This window comes from Ceratotherium simum, chromosome 7, assembly GCF_057802395.1.
Source record: "Ceratotherium simum simum isolate JZ-2026a chromosome 7, ASM5780239v1, whole genome shotgun sequence".
Taxonomy (NCBI): Eukaryota; Metazoa; Chordata; class Mammalia; order Perissodactyla; family Rhinocerotidae; genus Ceratotherium; species Ceratotherium simum.
In genome coordinates, this window is record NC_141906.1 from 57,585,873 (window position 1) to 57,609,010 (window position 23,138).

At 35.0% G+C, this 23,138-nt stretch overlaps 1 protein-coding gene and 1 pseudogene across 9 annotated transcripts in view; both read left to right on the forward strand.

Moving 5' to 3' along the window:
• Positions 1-23,138, forward strand: part of GRIA4 (glutamate ionotropic receptor AMPA type subunit 4) — a 359,336-nt gene that overhangs the window by 83,271 nt on the left and 252,927 nt on the right. The window lies entirely within an intron of this gene.
• LOC106801375 (60 kDa heat shock protein, mitochondrial pseudogene) lies at positions 3,120-4,730 on the forward strand (annotated as a pseudogene).

Genomic DNA, 23,138 nt, shown 5'->3' on the forward strand with positions numbered 1-23,138 from the left:
AGCAATACTGAAAAGTGTGAAATCACATTAAGAGAAAGGACAAAATACAATTTTTAAATTCACTGTTATTACAAATATGTTAAAGCAGCATATACCAATAAATAAACATTGGAAGTAAACAGAAAGACAGTAATTATTCCCAATAGAAATGAAATGATAGATTATTTTTAAATGTTTCCTTTTTAATATTTTAAATTTGTTTAAAAAATAAATTTACTTTTTGATACACTTACAAGCATAAAAGAAAATTAAGACTATGGCTTTATTTTTAATATGTCAAATTATCAAATCCATTACCTGGTGCCCTTTCTGCATTAGATTTCAAAGCTTAATAAGATAAAAAATGGACAGGTTCTTGTGAATTTTTATAGGATTAATCTACTTCATCTAACATTATAACCATAATATATTCATGTGCTGGCAATTCTTTTCAGAAAAAGAAAAATACTGATTTTAATTGACTTTGCAAAAATACACATAAAAGTAAAAAGGAGGATTTGAAAATCTATTGATATTTTAGAATTATACATATATCTTTGTTATTTAACTTATTTCAAAAGCGTACAGTTTTCTGAGTATATTACTCCTCTAGTTCTGTAAATATAATAAACGCTTATTCAGTACAACTTAACACGTACTTGTTTAAAAGGATGGGTTACTCTTTTCATTCAATGGAGGTCTACAATGTACAATCCTCTGTGACAGCCACCAAAGAAATGATTCTTTCCCCATAAGTTTTTATTAATCAATTTACTACATAATTAATTATGAAATTCCAATTGCAGGAAGTGCTAAGAAGTATAGGCTCTGTGAGAGCTTGTAAAAGGGCTGTCCAATTTAGGAATTAAGAAAGACGTCCTCGAGATAGTCACTTTGATCTGAGTCCTGAAATGTAACTAAGAGTTCGCTAGGTGCGGGGCTAGTGGTTAAGATCACAGGAGCATTCTAGGCTGAGGGAGTAGGGGCCAAAGGCCCCACAGAAAGAAAGATGGCCAATGTGGTTAAAGTCCATGGAGAAGTGACTGCATGGCCAGAAGATGGAGGACTTGGTAGGCCTAATTAGGAACTTGGTTTTCATCTTAATAAATGTGGAAGCTTTTGAAGGACTCTGAAAGAAAATGAACAGGGCCGGCCCCATGGCTTAGCGGTTAAGTGCACGCACTCCGCTGCTGGCGGCCCGGGTTCGGATCCTGGGTGCGCACCGATGCACCGCTTCTCCGGCCATGCTGAGGCCGCGTCCCACATACAGCAACTAGAAGGATGTGCAACTACGACATACAACTATCTACTGGGGCTTTGGGGGAAAAATAAATAAATAAAATCCTTAAAAAAAAAAAAAAGAAAGAAAATGAACAAATTTACATTTTAAAAGATCACTCTGGATCCAATGTAGAGAAAGGATTGAAGGAGGACATGGATGATTGCTGGGAGTTTCTTAAGTAGCCTAAGAAAGATGTGGATAGGTAGAGAAAACTCACTTAACAACCACAACAAAAACAATTAAATATTTTGGAATAAACTTAAAAAGAAATGTGTGAAACCTCTATAAGGAAAACTTTAAAGCATACCTGAAAGACACAAAAGTAGACTTGAATAAGTGGAAAGACATTCTTCTTCTTGTATTAAACTACTCAACATCATAAAAATGTTGATTCTCCCTAAATTAATTTATAAACTTAACTCGATGCTAATCAAAACACCAGCAGGCTTTTTTATGGTGTAAGACAAGTTGATAATAAAGTTCATATGGAAAAACAAACATTCAAGAAGAAGCAGGAAAACACTGAAAAAGAAAATCTGTGAAAGGATATTAGCCCTACCAGATATAAAGGTATAAAGGTATACTTCAAAGTATCTATAATTGAAATAGTGTAGTATGGCACATGACTAGACAATGAGACCAGGGGAACATAATGGAAAACCTAAAAATAGATCCAAGTATATAAGGAAATTTATTATAAAATAAAGGTAATATCTTTGGGGCATCACTGGGGCAAAGATGGACTTATTAATTAATACTTGTAGAACAACTGGGTAGCCATTTGGAAAAAAAAATTGGATTCATGTATCCCACCATATAACAGAATAAACTCCAAATGGATCAGGAATTTAAACATAGAAAAATGAAAACATACAAAAACTTGAAGAACACAGGGATGAATTTTTCTTCTTCTTCAGTTTAAGAAAATACTTTCTATTTCTCAAACTGCAAAGGAAATAAAAGAAAACATTGATAAATTTGACTACATTAAAGTAAAAAAAAAATAATGTAAACAATATCACACAATTGATAAACTGGGAGAAAATATTTGTAATGTGTAACACAAAGGACTGATACCACTAATATGTAAAGAACTCATAAAACTGAAGAAAAAGGATTGAAAATCCAATGGCAAAATAAGAAAAAGACCTGAACAGACATTCACACACACACAAAAGGCCCTTAAATACATTTTTTTAAAAAAGTTCAAACACAAATAGAGAAATACAAATTAAAACATAATTTCTCACCTATCTGATGTGTAAAAATTAAAAAGTATGACAGCGCATCCTTTTAGTAAAGCAGTGGGGAAACAGAGACTCTCACATATTGTTAGTAAGAATGCAGACTGGCACAACCCTTCTGGTGGGGCATTTAACAACACATAACAAAAGTGTATGTGTGCTTATCTTTTGATCTGGCCATCTCACTTCTAGGAATCTACCCTAATGATACATTTCCAACAATACGTATGCTCAAGGTCCTTCACTGCAACATTGTTTGAAATGAAAAATATTGGAAATAACCTAAATTCCCACACATAGGAGAGTGGTTGAATAAAGTATGGTACATCCACACAGTAAAGTATTAAGACACTGTGAAAAAGACTGAGGAAGACCTATGTGAACTAATATGGAGTAATTTCCGATATATATTGTTAAGTTAAAAAAAAAAAACCATGGTGCATACAGATTGCCGGGCCTGGACCAACGGAAAGGGAATGGAAGCTGCTGCACAGACAGTGTCAAGGTGTAGAGAGAGCAGCGGAGAGAGGGGACATGAGTCCATTGCTCTCTGTCCATACACTTTGTCCCTCCTTCACATCACCAGGTGCATGCCCTGCTGCCCCCTTGCAAAAATGCTTCAATGACCTGTAATCTTTCACCAGATGAGGCCAGTATCCCAGTCACTGGTTTCTCATGTGACTCAGGCTTATGGCAAAGATGTCAAATTTGGTGCAGATGACCTAATCTTAATGCTTCAAGGTGTAACAGACCTTTTAGCTGATGGTAGAGTCATTACTAGGGGGCTGAAGGGAAGAACAGTGATTGAGAAGTCCCAACATAACAAAAGATGATGTGACTATTGCAAAGTCATTGACCTAAAGGATAAATATAAAAATATTGAGGCTCTACTTATTCAAGATGTTGCCAATAAGACAAATGAAAAGGCTGCAGATCCACTAACACTGCTACTGTTCTGGTACACTCTAATTGCCAAGGAAGGCTTGCAGAAGATCAGCAAAGGTGCTGATCTAGTGGAAATTGGGAGAGGTGTGATGTTAGCTGTAGAGGCTGTAATTGCTGAACTTAAGAAGCAGTCTAAACCTGTGCCAACCTCCAAAGAAATGGCTCAGGTTGCTATGATTTCTGCAAACAGACAAAGAAGTTGGCAATATCATTTCTGATGCAGTGAAAAAGATTGGACTAAAGGATGTAATCACATTAAAGGAAGGAAAAACACTGAATGATGAATTAGAAATTATTAAGTTGAAGTTTGATTAAGGTTATATGTCTCCATACTTTGTATGCGCCAAAAGGTCAGAAATGCAAATTTCGGGATGCTTATGTTCTATTGAGTGAAAAGAAAATGTCTAGTGTCTAGTCCATTACACTTGCCCTTGAAATTGTCAGTGCTTATTGTAAGCCCTTGATAATAATTGCTGAAGAAGTTAATGGAGAAGCTCTAAAAACATTCCTTTTGAATAGGCTGAAAGTTGGTCTTCAGATTGTAGCAGTCAAAGCTCTAGGTTTTGGTGACAATAGAAAAACCTACTTAAAGACTTGGCTATTGCTACTATTGGTTCAATGTTCAGAGAAGAGGGCTTGACCCTAAATCTTAATGATACTCAGCTTCCTGGCTTAGAAAAAGTTAGAGAGGTCATTGTGACCAAAGATGAAGCCATGATCTTAAAAGGAAAAGGTAACAGGGTCAAATTGAAAAATGTATTCAAGAAATCATTGAGCAGTTAGATATCATAACTAACACATATGAAAAGCAAAAAGTGAGTGGACATCTGGCGAAACTTTCAGAGGGAGTGGCTGTGCTGGTGGGACAAGTGATGTTGAAGTGAATGAAAAGAGTACCAGATGCCCTCAATGCTGCCTGAACTGCTGTTGAAGAAGGCATTGTTCTGGGAGGGGGTTGTGTTATGCTTCAGTGCATTCCAGCCTTAGACTCACTAATTCCAGCTAATAATTTTTAAAAAGTTGATATAGAAATTATTAAAAGAACACTCAAAATTCTTGCAATAATCATTACTAAGAATGTAGATGCTGAAGGATCATTGATAGTTAAGAAAATTATGCTAAGTTCCTCAGAAGTTGGTTATGATGTTAAGCTTGGAGATTTTGTGAATATGGTAGAGAAAGGAATCACTGATCCAACTAAGGTTGTAAGAAGTGCTTTATTGGAACAGAAGGACCCTGAAATGAGTGGAATAAGGGGAATAGGGGGTGACATGTGCTAATTCTTAGAATTGTGCTTCATCATTTCTAATGAACTATGACAAGATGCTTGAGGCAATGTTTCTCACCCATAATTTCAGACAAGTCAGTTGAAGAAAATGACTGAAGAAAAGGCTGACTGATGTTTAAGAAATTCACTATAACCATCAGTTACTGGTTTCAGTTGACAGTATATAATGATTTACTGCTATCATTGTCCCTGCCTACAGATAATTCATTTTGTATTTTTTGATAAAATGCTGCTTGTGCATTCATGAAAGAAAAGCACAGTGTGAAAGAGTATCTATGGTATGCTATCCTTTATGTAAGGGAAAAAGAGGAATGAGAAAATACACATTTATACATTAATCTCTACAAAAGAAATATCAGAAGGATAAACCAGAAACTAATGAGATTGGTTACGAACATAGGGTTGCTAGGAATGGAAATAAAAGAATGTGAAAGGAATGATACTCCTCTAAGTATACTTTTCTGTATAGCACTGCCTTTTAGAATACACCCCCAAATATAAACAAATAAAACCAACGAGGATGGAGGGTGAACCCAAAATGGAATACAAAAAACAACAAATTTACCTAAGTATGTTACAAATGAATGACATAACCATACTGAAGGGGGTAGAGAAGAAAAGAATTAAGTAATTTGAGGAAATAATATTTTGCTTGTGTACCATACACAAACATATACTACACATAAATATTGTACTGTAGTTTGTAAATTTGTTTCTACGAAGGTATTGACTAGAAATTTTGAAATACTTAATGCGTATATTAGGATTGAGCAAATAAGTAAATATTTTGTGCATAATAAGAGCCAGGTTACAAATAAGAAAAGGGGAAAGGCTAGAATGAGCCCTCTAGTCTTGGACTGAAATCATAAGTAGAAGTACGAACTCATGAATTTTACTGTATACACAGAGTTCGAGATATAGAAATAAGTATAATTGTGTATATGTGTGTGTGTCCATAGATACATTTCCTACCTCTGTTCACTGAGAGGACCTAGAAGTAAGAACATCCCAGTAGCAATGAACACACCTGGCATACAGATCTTAATTTACGAATCCCATTCTTTGACTAAATGAGACAATGCTCTTTAGAAAAATGACTGATTCCAGGACTAAGACAGGGAGAATATAAGATGAGATAGGATCATCTCATGGTGTCAGAAAGTGAGGAATTGCTTATAAGATGACTGGGAAAGGCATGTGGAAAGGATTCAGGAGCCAACTTGAAGAAGCTACCAATGGCCAAATCCGAGACAACGTGAGCAAAAAAATAAATAATGGTCGTAATATATGACAACCATAGAATAAAATAAGTACCCATGAGTCCCAATTTATATAAGTAAACAATTAAATAAATAAATAAATGGAAGAGAAGCGAGAGCTTTCCGTTCAGTACAATTCCTGAATAACGTAGAAGGAAGGATGGAAACAGAAAATCATCCTTTGACAAACAACCAGTAATAATTGTCGCAGGAAAGAATTATCGATGGGTGCTAAAATTAACAGGTGAAATTATGATGAGAAAGGATATTTGAATAGTCTCAGAGTATTCTCCACAAAATACTTCTTAATTATTAAGTGGAAAATTGTAACTTTACAGTGGAGAAAGCTGGCGGACAGCATCTTGAACAGAATGACTGAAGTTAACATTGCCAGTAATAAGACATATCACCATCATGTGCCTCCACACTGAGAAGGGCACAGCATCACTACTGTGGAATTTCTGCCTCATCTGACAATATCAGACACCCAAATTAGGAAACTTTCTAAAAGAGAAAGAGGGAGAAGGAGAAAAAAGGAGAGGGAAGGAGAGAGGGAGGGAAGGACGGAGGGAGGGAAGGAAAAAGGGTAACTATTGATGGCGGTTTGGATTACGATGTCCACAGTGGAGACAGAGAGAAGTGGAGGGGGTGAATTGTAAGAAAAATAGTAAATCAGCAGAACTCGATAATCAATATAGGATGTGAAGTGGTGAGTTCTAGAGAGACAGTAGAAGGAAGTTTAAAGGAAGACACAGATTTGTGGGATGTACAACATGGATGATCTTTCCATGTATTAACTAGGGTACATTGAGGAGACCAGGTTTTAGTGGGAGTTATTCACTAACTCGGAAAGACTGTCAATTCATTAATACTGCCATCCTAAACATGTAGCACATTCTTACTGATGATGTCTTTTATTATTATTTATCAAATTTCGTCCACGGGGAAGCTAGTTTTTGACTGACAAATTTCATGCTGGCAGGCCAGCTCACCTTGGATCACTCACCTTTGTGAAACTGGGGCCAATGTGTAAGCAGTCCTGTTTACTCTGGTTTATTCTTTGTAGTAAAAAGAGCAGTTTTTATGCTTTGTTGATTTGTTCTTTGTAGCTTTAGTGATCTGTAACAAGCAGTAATGGCCTCGGTTATATCATGGAAGAGACCTCTAAAATGAGTTGTGGTCTCACAGCATAATATCAGAAAAATCCCTGACCCCTGAGCCCACCACCTCTGAACGTTTTCTGCTTGAAACATGTAAAAGGAATCTAGTGCAAAATAAAAATCCTCCAACAGAAATATTTTGAAATTTTGAAAAAAATCATGAATGATTAAACTGTTTAAATCAGAAAATGTTTCATGGGTTTACAAGAAATCTTTCCTAATCACAATTTTTATTGCTTTTATTTTTTATAATAAAAAAGGCAGTGTCATGGGAAAGATACACTGTTGCTGATGATAAAACAGAAATCTAGTTTTATTCCAGTTAAAATGCTTTCGCTAAGTCTGCTTCTTTAATACTTGGGTCCATGAAACAGTGAGCTAAATTATGAATACGTCCATCTGCATTTTATTTAGCAATATTTACATTTAATTATAATGTCATTGTTCAGGATAATTAAAACTAAACTCATGACGTCAACTTTAGTTAGGTTACTTTTTATTTTATGCACATTTGATATATTCATGAGTACCTCTCCTCCTATACTACACTAACGTGTCGGGAGAGAAAGAACAGGACTTGGACCACGTAGACCTGGCTTCAAATTCCAGGGATGCCAATCAGCCAATAACAGGTCTGTGAGCCTTGACTATGGGCACAAATGTAAGCCTTATTTTCCTGTATAAAATGGAGTAAAGGACTCACCTCATAAGCTTCATGGAGAATTAATTCATACAGTTCCAATACTGTGTATTCTTCCCCGTATATGTGGATTTTCATAAAAAGCGAATGAACGGATTAAATTTAGGTGATAGTGAACACATTAATTGGTTATATCTTTATTTTTCCTTACCGTTGTCTTTAAGGAAGCAGTGACTAAGTAATCAACACTGTGGTCTCAGAATTATTTTTAAAAAAAGATTTATTTCTTGACTGTGTTATTAAGCGAGCATCAACTAATCTATTTATAAATATTATAAATATTATTATAAATTATAAATTATAAATATTATTTATAAATATTATGAATCCCAATATAGTGAATCATTGCTAAAGCAGACAGAATTACTGTAAAAGTATACACAATATATCTCTCACTTGTGTAACTCAAATTTATTCACCTGATTTTGTTCAAAGCTATATTTCAAAGATAAAATTATGAAGACAAGAAAAAATTATTTCTTCATGTGATACAGCATACTTGTGTGTTAGTTTGTCTAAACTTTTGCTCATGTTACAGAACCTGATTTATATGGATTCCATCTATACACTTCCAATGGGAAAATACCTGAAAGTGAACAAAATAGCAGCCACTCTTTGAAAATAAAATACTCTTCTTTAACTCAGAATACTGTCTCTATGAGAATGACTTTAAGAAGAAATTACATAGATAGTGATATAGGAACGTGAAGAGAGATTATTTCAGTTAAATAAACATTGATTAAGCACATTCCACTTTCCAGATATTATAGGCAATTTTGTCACTACAACATTTTTAAGATGTGGCATCTGTCTTTAAGGCTTTGGAACCAGGTAGGCCTTGAGACTCAATTCCATTATGGCTCGATGATTTACCAAAGCTGTCATATTGGTCAAGTTATTAAAACCTCTCTAAATTGCTGTTTCACCATCTGAAAATGGGGATACCGAAACACTTACTTTGCAAAGTTGTGAGAATTAAATGTAAAATATTGTGAAAACAACTGGCAGGAAATAAATGTCAGTGTTTCCTTCCCTTTCTCTTTATCAGAGCATTTTTTGAGAAGATTCAGTTTTAATTTAGAAGTTTTAAGTCATAATGTAAAGAATTGTTATTATGAATAATTAGAAAAATGCGTTCAATTTACTCTTATTTATCGAGAAAGCCAGTCTCACCAAATGAATAAATATTTTGGTCTATGTACCTCCCTGGCCAACATCTCATAATAAGATGTTGGATAGTCGGAAAAGAGGATATTTTTCCCCTATGATGAAGAACTTGTGTATCTAATTCACGTTAAACCATCCAAAGTAGAATCTCTAGATATAAAAAGAAAAGTCATCAGGTAGAGAAGATAACCTAAAAGGAAATGAAAAGATTTGTAGCTACATTCTTACTCATGCTTTGGCAGCCTTTTAATTTACTAATTTTTTAATCTTGTTTAGAATGAGAAAATACCAAAGAAATGAAAAGGTATAAATAATGCCATAGTTCCCACGACATACATGAAAATTACAAAGTCAATTCATATTTACTTCTCAATAAAAAGATTATCCCAACATTTTAGCCAATCCTGTTTTTTGTGCATAATTTAGAAAATCCCATTACTTGTTCCCTTTACCACACTTAGTGAATCCTTTTCATGCAGTTTTTTTTTAACATTGAAAAAGCTTAGAGTGAGTTATCTATGAATAAATCATTGCAGTCCAGATTTGAAAGTACATTTGGCCTCAGGCATGCCTTATAACTAGTGAATGCTCAAAAAGTGTGAACACAGTGTAAAAAAAAAGAAATTTTTGTCTTGAAAAAAACAGCACTGGAAAAATGATTTCATAAAGGGAAACCATATATTAAGTTTAAATATATTTTAGAATGATAAATATTACTCCATTTTTTTAAATATATGATAAGATGTTGAATTTCATGATGGAGATATAAAAATAAATATTTATCTTTAGAAATCTGAGCAAAACTCTTCTACTAAGTAAAAAGTTGCTATTGCAATATAATATAGAAAAAACATTCTGAATATATTTAACTGTGTACATATGGACACACAATTAAAGGAAATTTACAAAATGAAATCATTTCTTAAAATAATGGGATTATGGGATCTTTTTCAAATTTTTCTCTAATGCTTTTGTAAATAAAAGCCACTCTTAATTTGCAAAAACACCACCACACATTATGTATTCCAATTTTACCTGCAAGTGTTTGTTCTTTCCTGCATGATCTGTGGAGGATAGAAGCTTTCAATAAATTTTCAACTCCCTACTTCTCTACCTTGTACAAGAAGCTTTTTAATTTGGGGTTGTTGTTAAATTACTCAGGGAAAACAGTTCAGGAATTATTAATTAGTACATGCTAATTCAGAGTATAAAATAGTTTAAAGATGCACAAATAGAAGCAGAATGGAAATTAAGAGTAGCTTGAGGCCATTGAAGTAACAAAAGGACAATTTAAAAATTATTAGCAACTGACCCAGTGGATGGTAGTGGATGCAGCTTCGGGGAAAGAATTACATGTGTGCTGGCAGGCTTTGGACTTTGTGTGGTACTTCAGTGAGCACAGCTGTGCTAAGATGATTTTGTTTGTTACCAGGATAATATCCAAACCACTAAATTTAGAAAAGCCTCGAGACAAAGTCAACAAGATTTAGGTTTTATGAAATATTTTTTGATCTTCTTGGATGTGAGAACTGTAGAAATTATGTCTTAACTTCCAAACTTAAATTTACAGAAACATTATCATTTAGAGGCTACATTTGATATATAAACTACAGTTAATTACTTTTTGCTTTTTTAGGAATTGATGATCTCAGGCTTATTTTAGTAATTTTTAAACTAAGTATTACAAAAATTAATTGGGAAATCTTTTAAATTCTGAAAAACAAATAGAAACCAAATTAACATATAATTGAGACTCAAAGTTATTGGTGCAATTTTTATATAAAAGAAATTGTGCTGAAGAATACGTGTTCTAAAATTAGACTGCATTCAATTGATTAACATTTTAATGATGATACCACTTTTTTTACATAACCTGGTTGATTGCTTCCCTTACAATAAATAGATGGACAAGTCCCCGTGGTAAAATAATAATATGGTCTTCCTCCCACAAATTAGCAGTGACCTCTGTCAACAGTTGATCCTGGTACCTAAATATCAGACATAAGGCTAGCATAATCTGTTACAAAATAACATCAATTATCTTACAAAATGTAATTGGTTCATATCTAGTAAACTTATCTTAATGGATGTATTTCCAAATAATTATTTTATTCAGATTCACTAGGAACCTATATAGCTCAAACTAGACAATGTCAGTGAGGATATTTATTGAACTTCAATGATAACCCCTGCTTTAGAAACGTAATACAATTATACTATACAGAATAACTCTGTCTTAAGCAAGTTTTAGGCTTTAAGTTGGAACAGACCCAGAAGTCTGTGTGTGTGTGTGTGTGTGTGTGTATGTGTGTATTCTGGCTGTTTCAACAAATGTCTTTGAGAGTCCTCTATTAGTAAAGAGTCTAGATTAGGTACCCTAATGTCCACAAAAGGATGACAGTCAAACCATCTGCTTTCCTGGTCTCCAATGTAATGGATTCATCAACAACCAACAACTCAGAATTTGCTGTCATCAAGGTCAGACTTGGTGACAATCACAATCACAACTGATTGTTGTACAATTCTTGTTTTCTAAAAATCTGATACATGGATATTATATTTTATGGAGAATTTCTAAAGAGTGTGCCATCAAATAAGTATAAATCTGATCTTTAGATATGGGCTGGAAAACAGCAATTACGTATTTACTACATATTACCTTGGCACCCTGCAGAGCTGCCAACCATGACAATGGTTATAATCAAAAGATGCTATAACTCACCACACTATTACTTCTGTTTACTACATTTGCTCTAGGTATGTTGTTGAGGACATTTTCTATTATATCACTGCCTTCACTATATGAAGTTCCATGTTTGAAACATCTTTTAGAATTTAACACTAGAGAAAGCTTTCCCTCCACCCATGAACTGGTATGTTTTGTCCCCACTGGAAGTAAGGGTAAGTAAGGTCCACGTTTCTATTTGTATTTGATGACCAAGAAGCCTACAGACAGACCTTTCATTATCATTAGTAGTCAATTGATTAGTACAAGAAATCCAATCAGGAAGAGATCATCCACATCAAGATAAAGAATCAAGGAAGGTTACACAGAGGATATAGGATTTGAGCCAGATCTTAGAGTATGGAATATATATGAATATTAGAGGATATTATCCTCTATGCTTATAGAGGATTCAATATAATGCTGTTCTAGTTAGAGTAGGCAAAGCTGCAGTAACAAAAAGACACAAACATCTAAGGATCAGTAAAAAAGTCATAGCTATACTATAGGTTTTCAAGTCAATGGGAGAGGGGCTTTCCTCCACTTGGTCACTGGGGACCCAGGATCCTTTCAGCTTGTGGTGCTAGCATCCTATAAAGCATCCCTGTTATCTGCCTTCAGCTGGCAGGAAAAAAGTACAACGTACACATGAGAGGTGAAATGGATCAAGCCTGAAAGTGGCTCATATCATTTCTACTCAATTTCCATTGGGAAGGACTTATTCACTCAGCCACCAGTAAATGCAAGTGAGGCCCAGAAATGTAGTGAAACTGAGTGCTAAGAAGAGGAGAAGAATAGATGTTAGTGGACTCTGCCACAAATATTAAAAATAATAAATTAAATTGAAAATACAACTAGTCTTGGGCATAGTAAAAAGCGTAATTTTTCCATTAGACGATGACTATAATTTCTCTGTAAATTTTTTTTGCATTATAACTGTCTTTTTCCTTATATGCAAGAACTTTAGCTTTATGCTCAAAGGCTTCAGAATCTATTGAAAGATTCTAGATTGACAGACACCATCCTATACTGTGGAACAAATTTTAGCTATGATTAAATGAATATTCAGTGAAAGCATAGAAGAAAGACAATGAAAAAACTCCTATTTACATAAGTAAAATAATTTATTTATTTCTACAGTTCATTTGGTAATGTATACATTTCAAATGACTTTCAGTGGTTTTATTTATAACTGGATTCTGAACTTCCTTAATTTTAATAATTTTAAATGATCATACAGTTGTTAAAACAGAATGAGAAATTTGGCTTCCTAAATTGAAATTTATTGCAATCACTGAAAACCTAAAATATTTCCTGTAACATAATGTGATGTACAGTGACTCTGGTCAGAAAGGGATTGGTCGACAGTTTCCCAGAGACCTCTGCACTGTACCTTTTCACTGCACATATGTATGTATTCTGGCTCTATATTATTACCAGCATATCAATATACCCACTACAATCTCCTGAGAGAAGAATACTTATATTTAACATCAATACCACTTTCTTCAGACATGTTGTATTATGAGGTTGCATAACTAAGAGGAAATATCTGTATGTAGCAGAGCACAAAAATTAGGTAACAATAGGGAATGATTAAGAAATTCACACTCAAATGGACTGTAATTCAGTGCTGAACTAGAGAATATACCACATTATAATGTAAATTACCTTGATGCTTTACTTTCAGAAGAGCGAATTGTTCTCACTTTTTACCACTTGATAGGCAGTTGCTCTAATCCATAAAATAAGAAACTCTGAATCTTTGCCTTTCCCTACTCTCTGTAATCCTTATTATTCAGTTTTATATAGATGTTTATTTTAGCAAAATCCTCCATGATAATTTATTAATTAATCTGTGGAATATCCAAGGCAAGCAAATACTTTTCCCCTTTTTTTTAAAATGAGGTTGACATTATCTTTAACACCACAGAATAAGCCAGTACTTTTGTACTGGAAGATTGGAGCTCAGAATTCCTGAAATACCAGTCCACTTGTGTCCAGTCCCCTAAGCCACCTTTTTTAAATTCATTCTTTCATGCCATATCATGGCAAGCTCCATGACAGGTAAATTTTCTATTTGACTATAAATAGAGCACATTTACCTAACAAAAGGTAAAAAGAAAAAAATATAAGCGGGAATTCTGCTCTTACCTGAGCTACTCTAGGAGTTACTTTCTTAAAGACTCTTAATTATAAATCTCTAGAGAAGGTGAGCTAAAACTAAACTTCACTGTCTTCTAAAGCAAGATTCTGCCTAAGAGAGACTCTCTTTAATTAATCCAATGACATATGCTTCTGAGTTCCTAAAAAGACATCATTACGAATTAGTTTCTTTTCTTGGAAAGGAGGAATAGTCATCCTGGGGGACAGAAATACAAATGCCAATGATAATATATTTTCCCTACTCGCCAGCCATCTCGCTAAGATGGACAACAAAGAGGAGATAGAAAATGGAGTCAAACTGACTAAGATATTCAAGCGCGGGCAATGTTCTCCTGAAAAAAGAAATAGATCATTGGTTAACTGTGTACTAAAATCAAAACCGAAGTCATGAACTATGGTTCATCCCAAATATATACCCCATGTTTGAACAAAATTAATGTAATCTTAAAATATTTAAGGGCAGTAGTACCTGTGAAACCAGTGTATAAAATTCAGTGTCATCACACAAGTATGTGGAATACATGTGCCCGCACTAAGGGACAAATCAATTAAGCTTTGCCAAGATTTCACTAGTGTAATTATTTAAAGAGGTGTGATTGGCTCCATGGTATAATTCACAGATGACTGATACCTGTATGAGACTCCAGGCAGCAGTCAACCATGTATTACCATAAGCACAGTCTCTCTCTCACCTCAGTTGTTGTGATGCTTTGCATAAAGCAAATGTCAACAAATTTGATTGGTTGGATGGATGAATGGATGGATGGGCAGATGGATGTTTGAGGCTGGTAAAGAAGATTTCAATGATTTTGAAGCCAATATAAACAACAATAGGAAACTATTGCTGAACCACGGTAACCCACGTAGAAAAGAATGAGGAAACTGTGTTCAGTCCACTGCAAACGGAACAATTACCTAACACATGCAAACATGCTTTTTAAGACACAAGATGTGATGCAAATATTAACTAGCAGTATCATTATCCTTTAAAGAAAGTGTGGAAGATGTCACAGGTTCTGATACAGCAGAATGCCATTATTCATAAAGATTCATAGATAGAATCTTCAGAGATAACATATTTGTTTCTTTGAGGGATTATCAATTTAAAAATGTGTAGGTAACATTTTGCATAGTCTTTACTGCAATGAGAGAGCAATTGATGAAAAGAAACTTGATAGCAGAGAGTTAAAAAAACCAGCCACCTAAAATAAAATTGATTATTTTCTTACCAAATTGTATGCATATTCAAGGTCCTAGTGAGGTCTCTTTTTTTGTTTTTGGTGGTAGTGGTTATTTTTTGACCTAGTTAACTAACGCCTCTTAAAAGGAGTAACATGGAGGCCTGAGTTTGCTGTTAACGTGGGTGCTGATGGAAGGCGAGGAAACACATACATGCCTTTCCATTCCATTGCTCCCCGTTGACAGCTCATTCCTTTGAGCTACCAGGGTATTGAAATGGAAAAGATTTGTGCTTGCTGAAGTTCCTAGAGCAGAATTCTTGTCAATTTCAATCAGCTGCCTACTTAGGAGTTTGGAACCAGCAAGGGAACACAAAGTGAGGAGTTACACATGAATGAGCTTACATCATAGGTATGTCATTGAACTCCATATGTGAGTCATTAACAGTGTTGCAGCCCTTATTCTTAAAAAGTTGATGTCTCTCTCTCTCTCCCTCTCTGTCTGTCTTTTGATATGAAGAATTGACTTTTTAAATCATTTTTTAATTTAAAAGGAAGTTGACTGATGACGGTTTAACTGTATGGCATTTATTTCTAGAGCAAACAAGCTGAACCTCTTCAGGCATTGTTACCTGGTCTTGGTACTCAATTTTTTTTTTTTAATTTTTTAAAAAAATATTTTGTTTATTGCAGCAACATTGGTTTATAACATTGTATAAATTTCAGGTGTACATCATTATACTTCTATTTCTGCATAGATTACATCATGTTCACCACCCAAAAACTAATTACAACCCATCACCACACACATGTGCCGAATTATCCCTTTCGCCCTCCTCTCTGGTAACCACCAATCCAATCTCTGTCTCTGTGTGTTTGTTTATTGTTGTTATTATCTACTACTTAATGAAGGAAATCATACGGTATTTGACCTTCTCCCTCTGACTTATTTCACTTTGCGCAATTTTTAAATAGTAAGTTTTGAAGATACCCCAAAGAGCTGTAGTTTTTACCCAAAGGGTAGGAATGACTAAATAGAATTCTCCATTTTCCCTATCACTCATTATATTTGCTGGAGAGAGTTGTGATTGACATTAGGGATTATGGGAACGATTAGGTGACTATAGAGTTTTCCCATGAGCCAGTATGTTTTGGAAGGTTAGGATTTCGGATCTGTGATGGACCTACCTCTTATCAAACCAACAATCCTTTTTTTGTGCATACGTATGCTTTTAAGTTTTGTAAATATTAGAAACAGGCCATTGGAGTATTCTGAGCAAGCAGAAGTGAACGTATAATTATGAACCACTTTAGAGCAGGAACCAAGTTTATGTAATCCTCAGAACATGATATAGTCAGCAGCAGGCACATAATAGGCACTCAAGACAGAGTTTATTTTTAAAATAAACATGTATGATCAGTTTATTTTGAAAACTAATGAGGAAGCCCTCATCAGTCATGGGGGTTTTCTTCTTGAGGTCCCTGAGTAAAGGGACATGAATACATCCCATAAAGTTGTTGTTTCACTTTTTCTTTACAAGTAACTCAGATGGCTTTGGCTAAGTGGGAGGGATAAACTCACTGATGGAAAAAAAGAGCCTCACTTGGCATGGATAATATTCCCAGCAATGACTATTGAAACTACAAATATGGAGAATTTCCTGTTCTATACTGTATTTTTCACAGCAACTTTAACATCCTTTAAGTTGCATTTGCTCACATTACTATAAAAATCTGCCAATTAGTCTTCCATTCAGTTTATTTCATCCTTAGATTCCTCATAAGCAGTACTAACTATTGCACTTTATTCTTCAATGTCTTGCAAAATATATTCACCTACCATCTGTGAAAAGAACCTCTTCTGATTTTCTACGCCAAAGGTGCAAAATTGTGTCAATGTGCCAAATTCGACCTCCAGACTAGTGTTTTCTTCAGCCAACAGTAATTTTTTAATTTTAATTATGGGCTAATATTTTTAAATTGTGAAATTGTTCATAAAATTCTAAGTTTGTGGCCTTTTCCAGAACATTTTAAGATGCAGCATTGCCGGGCCTGCATGTCTGCATGACAATCATTGAGTAGAGCAGAGTAGCAGCGAATGTTCTCAGACAGCCAAGCACTTTCCAGTTTGCCAGGAGCCTGGTGCCACCCTTCATCATTCTTGAACTGTGTTTTTTCAAAAGGTAGACATAAAAGAAAAGTGAAATGTTCCTTGTATCCATGATTATATCCAACATGAGAAAGAAAATATAAGAGCTAGGAAATTATAGGTTTAAAAAATGTAAAAAGGCATATATTTTGGTGAAAATGAAGAATGTGTAAACAAAATGTGTCCATGTCTAAAAAGCACACTTATGCTGTCATTAAGGACCAAGCAGAATAAGAAGTGGGCTACTCCTGACTTTCACCCAAATTGCTTCACTCACTTTACTGACTCGACCCCTTAGTCATTTATGTTTTATGTATGCCGTGTACTGTCAAGTAGCTATTCACATTCTGAGAATTGTGCAAAAAGGTTGGGTAGATAAATCTCCAACCAGTCATATCACAGAGACACTGCAGGACTGTGCAACATCACAGATTTGGGCTGCAGAACAATTGGTTACTCCTTTGCAATATTGTCCCAATCCCTCTAGGGAGAGCAAGAATAAAGTATATTTTGGGATTACTTGGATAAAGCTATTCAGTGCTCGATAAAATAGGCTTTATCCAAAGCCTCTAGGCTTTATCCGAAGTTTTAAATAGAAAGAGATGCTGCTTTCTGAAAGTTAGGTGGGAATGAGGCAGTCTAACTTGAAGAAGATGTACATTTGTGTGGTTTGGGTCCTTCTTCTAGAGATTGTTCCTAGAATTGGGGCCTGCTCCCTATTTTTCATCTAGCTGATTACACTGTGATTTGAGCCCTATGTTTAGGGGCTTTGTACATCTAGTTAATCTCCTTTGTTTTGTACATCTAGTGAATCCCCTAGTTAAAGGACCCCTCGAGGTTCATTGCAAAAGTAACCATTTTAGGAACAGATCACTACGGAAGGTAGAATGGTTTTAAGGAGGGAAAAAATTCCAGTTCTCTGTTAGTGGTTTAGATTTGTTTGTGAGCCCCACCTAACAACCAAGAATGTCCGTTTTCCCCTCCTGTTCCATTCTGCCTGAATTTTCATTTCCCTTACACCTCCCTCTATTGTTACAAACAGGCTGGGGAAATAACCAGATTCAAGCACATTCTCAGCATAACATCCGGGAACATGTGTCTTGTTGTCTACAAAAAAAATCTATGAGTTTGGACTCAAACAGGCACCTTAAGGAATATTCTATAATTGGATTTCTTTCATTGATTCTACAAATATTTATTAATGATGCAAAGCACTATGTAAAGTGCTGCAGATAGATTCCTGCAGAAGGTCCTGCCCTAGAGGGGTTTACAACCAAACAGAAAAGAAAAACTTAATTAAACAAGTAATTGCACAAATTACTTAAACCCGACCTTTATATTTTTTCTCCCTTCTGCCTGGAACATTCTGCCCTTAGCTTTTCCCACAACAGGCTAAACCTCATCCTCCCGGTCACCAATATTGGACATGGAGAGCTCATTCGGCCCAAGACACACCGCAGTAGAGATGTCAGGGATGCTTTGATCTTGGGCTCAAAGATTGTTTACTCTTTGTGGAAGAAGTTACTATCTTCTTGAGTTCAAAATAAAGCTTATTTTTTCCTAATTATAAAGATAATGAATGTCAATTGTAGTAAATTTGATATGAGGTGGAAATTATAAAAGAATATATAAAAATTTCATATACTTGTCTCTCAAAGACAACTTTTCTTGATATTTTGGCACATAGTCTTCTACTCTCTTTCCTAATTTAAAATCATATTTAATACCAACTGTGAAATCTTTCAATATTGGGAAATTAAGTAGTTTCAAATTTCCCTCTACTGGTATGTTACTGAAATGAGATATCTTTGTATCCTAGTCTTTTAGGATCCCTTCCCAGAAGCTACGTGATATGAAAGTTTTTCATACTCTTCGTATGTATTCGTATATTGTGTTCCTTATAGTTATACAAAGTCATGTTTCTATCAGCAATAAACATAAGTTCCCGTCTCATAATTCTTTTACCAATATTGACTATTATTTCTTTAAAATCTCTAATTTCAAAGGTTAAAATAGTCTCGTATAATTTGTATTTCCTTTCAATTATATTTCAGTTTAGCTATAGCTTTATATAGTATATATATTTTATTAAAATATCATAACTATACTACATAGCCATTGAATTACATAAAAAATAAAATTTAGGTAAATATTTAAAAGTTTAAACTTTCAACCAAATTTACATGCTCAAGACATTTTTTAAATGAAATTATATTACTGCCAAACTAATACTATAACCATACACACAGAAATTGTCACTTCTATAAATCAACTTATTTAAATGAATATTTCTTCTTTTAAATGATTTTTGTTTAATTAAATATTAAAACTTTTAGAGATACAACAACTCAGTTTTAGTGATCACAATTCAATCCTAGGAAGAAGACAACTGGACGCTAGAATCTGTCAATGAATAAAGTTGAAGGGATAGACTGATTAAAAAAAGAAAGAGGGGGAGAAAACCCACCTAATTACTCACAAATGTCTCAGCAATGAGCAATCATGAGAAAGGAAATGCTGGAAAAGTACTTGACATTTAAATGTCAATTTAATCAAATTACGCAATTTTTAAAATGTGGCTGAGTATAATGGGCTCTTTAAATTGTTTAAACCATGACTTTTTCTAAAATGGTCCAGAAATTGAGCGTTTAGGTGACTTAAGCTGTCTTTTCAACTAATACCCTTAAAGAATATCTTACTGAATGACATCATTATGCTTTTAAAATAAAAATATAAATTTTACATTTTTTCAAGAATAAAAGATATCAACATATCTAATGAAAAATAATTATTGGTCAGCATTTATAGTAAATTAATAAGATGACATTAAAGGACAAATTAGAGAGTTAAAGTGGGTAAATTCTAGGAAGGAAAATTATTCAGACTATGAGGAAGGCAGGTTGCAGGATTCTTACTCCCTACTAACCTTATTTGCCTTAATTTTAGTGGGAATTAACCTTAACCCCAACTCCCTCCTCCTCCTACCTAATCTAGCCCATTCACTGGACAGAGAACTAATAATTATCTCACTCAGACTTCCCAATATATCAGTTTTTTGTGGAACTATGAGAAAGGAGTAAAGTATGGTCAGAAAAAGATACCCAGGAAAATAGTTGACTTAGTTTGGCCCCAAGCTCAATAAAATTTGATCTCTGGGTTTGAACACTAATGATACAGAGGTAGATTTTTCTCTCTAGCTTGACAGTCAAATATAATTCCTGTGTTGTTGGGGAAAAATAAAACTCTGTGTTTGATCACATTGTTGTCACAAAAATGACAAAGATCATGTCTGTAGGTGCAATTAAGAGCACCAGATTTAGAGATCAGATTTGGAGTTGACTATCGTCTCTACTATTTAGTTGCATGAACTTGGACAAATCTTTTCTCTCTGAGCTTTAGTTTCCTCATTTGTAAAATGTGGATAATAGATACTTTATAGGATTTGTATGAGGATTAAATGTGATAATACATATAGACTAATTAGAACAGTGCCTGAACAATTTAAGCACTCAATAAATATTAGCTATTTCTAACAATGTTCTTAGTATCAAGCGACAGAAACTAATTCCAGCTCACTTACGTCAAAAAAATAATTCATTAGAAATTTACTAAGTACTTCCCAGAATTGCCAGGAAGACTGGTTAACTAGATCTAAAACAAGAAGGCATGAACATTGCCCAAATTGACCACAAAATGGTCCAGGGAGGACACACGTGCCATTGCCTGGTTTCACCCTTGCGCACAGCATACAGCCTCTTGCACCAGGAACTCATTAAGGCTAAAACCTCAGTGCCATCACCACAGATGGCATCCTGTGGTTGCTCCTTATAAACATCATTAACACCTGTTTGGATTGGTAGAATCCAGATCATGAGCTATATCAGTTAGAGTCTAATCATGAATCAGAAACCACACAATTTATTTGCAGGGGGAATGGGAATTAATATAGAATCATTAGCAGAAGGAAGTTAAGTACTAAAAGGCATACAAGAAGACTCTAAGGGGTCCAGGATTAGCAAGTGCAAAAGAATAGCTATAATCCCTAGGCTGAGGAAGGCTGAACAGTAGGAATTAAAGACTAGGAGAAGGTGGAAATCAGACTTCTTCAAAGAGAGTGTAGCTACCATAGGAAATTGCAGCCTACACATGGCAAAGAAATTTCCCAGAGATCACAGGCCAGTACTGGTTTCTAGAAGTGACCAGAGCAGATCCTTCGAGTGGAAGGTGTTAGCCAGCAGAATCAGATCTCCAGAAGCATTCGAAGCTGCTGGTGTGTGAAGCGTGAGCAGGTTTATAAAGGCAGCTGTGTGTTGCCAGAGAGTTCTGGTGGGCTGGAGATGCTTGGAAGCCTCTGGTGGGGAGAGTGTGGCCTAAGGGTGCTGCTGGAGCTCCTCGGAGGGAGCACTGGACTCCTGCATGGAAAAGTAATAATGGGGGATCCAACCCTAAAGGAAAAGTCTGCCAGCTACTATCACTTTGTAGGTTAACTCTAGTGCTATCTGCTGACAAAGGCTCACATCCCACCAGGGGCAAAGGAGAGTGTTCACAGGATGCAGCACCAGTATCACAAAGCAGGATCCAGTGCCAGTATCACACACACACACACGCACACATGCGCACTCGCACAATTAGGTTTGCAACTAAGGGAAATACGTTGATAACTGGCATACGAGCCCACAACTTAGTTTCCAGGGAGGCTGGGAATACAATATCTGGCATTTGCAGTCTCCAAGACTCATGAGGTGGTGAATTCCCTAAACACAGCAAGCATTTCAGATATTGAGCAGCCAAAAAGAATGACTAACATCCATTACACTCCTATCATTAATTGCATAGTACTTTACAGTTTACATATTGCTTTCATATTCGTTATCTTATGTGATGTGTCTAAATGTCGAAACTGTGTAGCCCACACGTGCTCATCTTCTTTATATCTTACGTTTCATTTCATCTTCTTTCTTGTGCCAAAATCAACGTCTAGGAATAAATTCAGAATGTGAGCGACCTATCTTTGTCAGATATATCATGTACCTGAAGGCGTCATTGTTAGTTTGAAAGAGTTCATACACCTTCATAAATTTCTACCTTGTCATTATAAAGTTACCAAAGTCTAAGAAAATAATTATAACCAATGATATCTTCAATATCACACTACTGGATGAAATAACACTTTAGATAAGATACTGTATTAATATATGTAAATGGGTAGAGGGAAGTGAGAAGACTATTTATATGATGCACGTATGAGACTGACGTTTATTTGAAAATAGACATTAATAGACTCCTGGATAATGTGAAATTGATGTATTCATTGTATCTTTAAGGATTTTTTGCTCTGATGCCTTGGTTTCTCTGGTTTCCATGACTTCTGGTCTTATCTTGCTTGATGCCCCCACTCTTGCCCCAGCAGTATTTGATACTAATGACTCCTTCCCAGTTTTGAAGCCCTTTTTTCTATTGGATTCCATGATAGCACATTCTGCTGGTTTTCTCATTATTCTCATACCTTTCCTGCTAGCACTTTGCTAGCCTCACTCTGTTAGTTTTTCCTAAATGTTTGTTTCTATTCCTCTAAATTCAGAGGCCATTTATTTTTTATATATCCAAAATTTCTATCTCCAGCTTTAGGTGTATGTACCCACTGCCTATTGGCATTTCTCTTTGAACTTTTGCCAAACATTTCAAACTCAGTATGGACAAAACTGGACTCCCTAAACCTCCCACCGTTTGCTCCACCTCAATGAATGGTGAACACATCACCCCGCATTCAGCCAGTTGTTTTAACAAGAGACTGAGATGTGAATTTTGCCTAATACTCATGTGTAATTAATCACCAAAGCCTATTAATTTTACTTGCTAAGTATGCCTTGAGTCTATGTATTTCTCTCCACCTTCA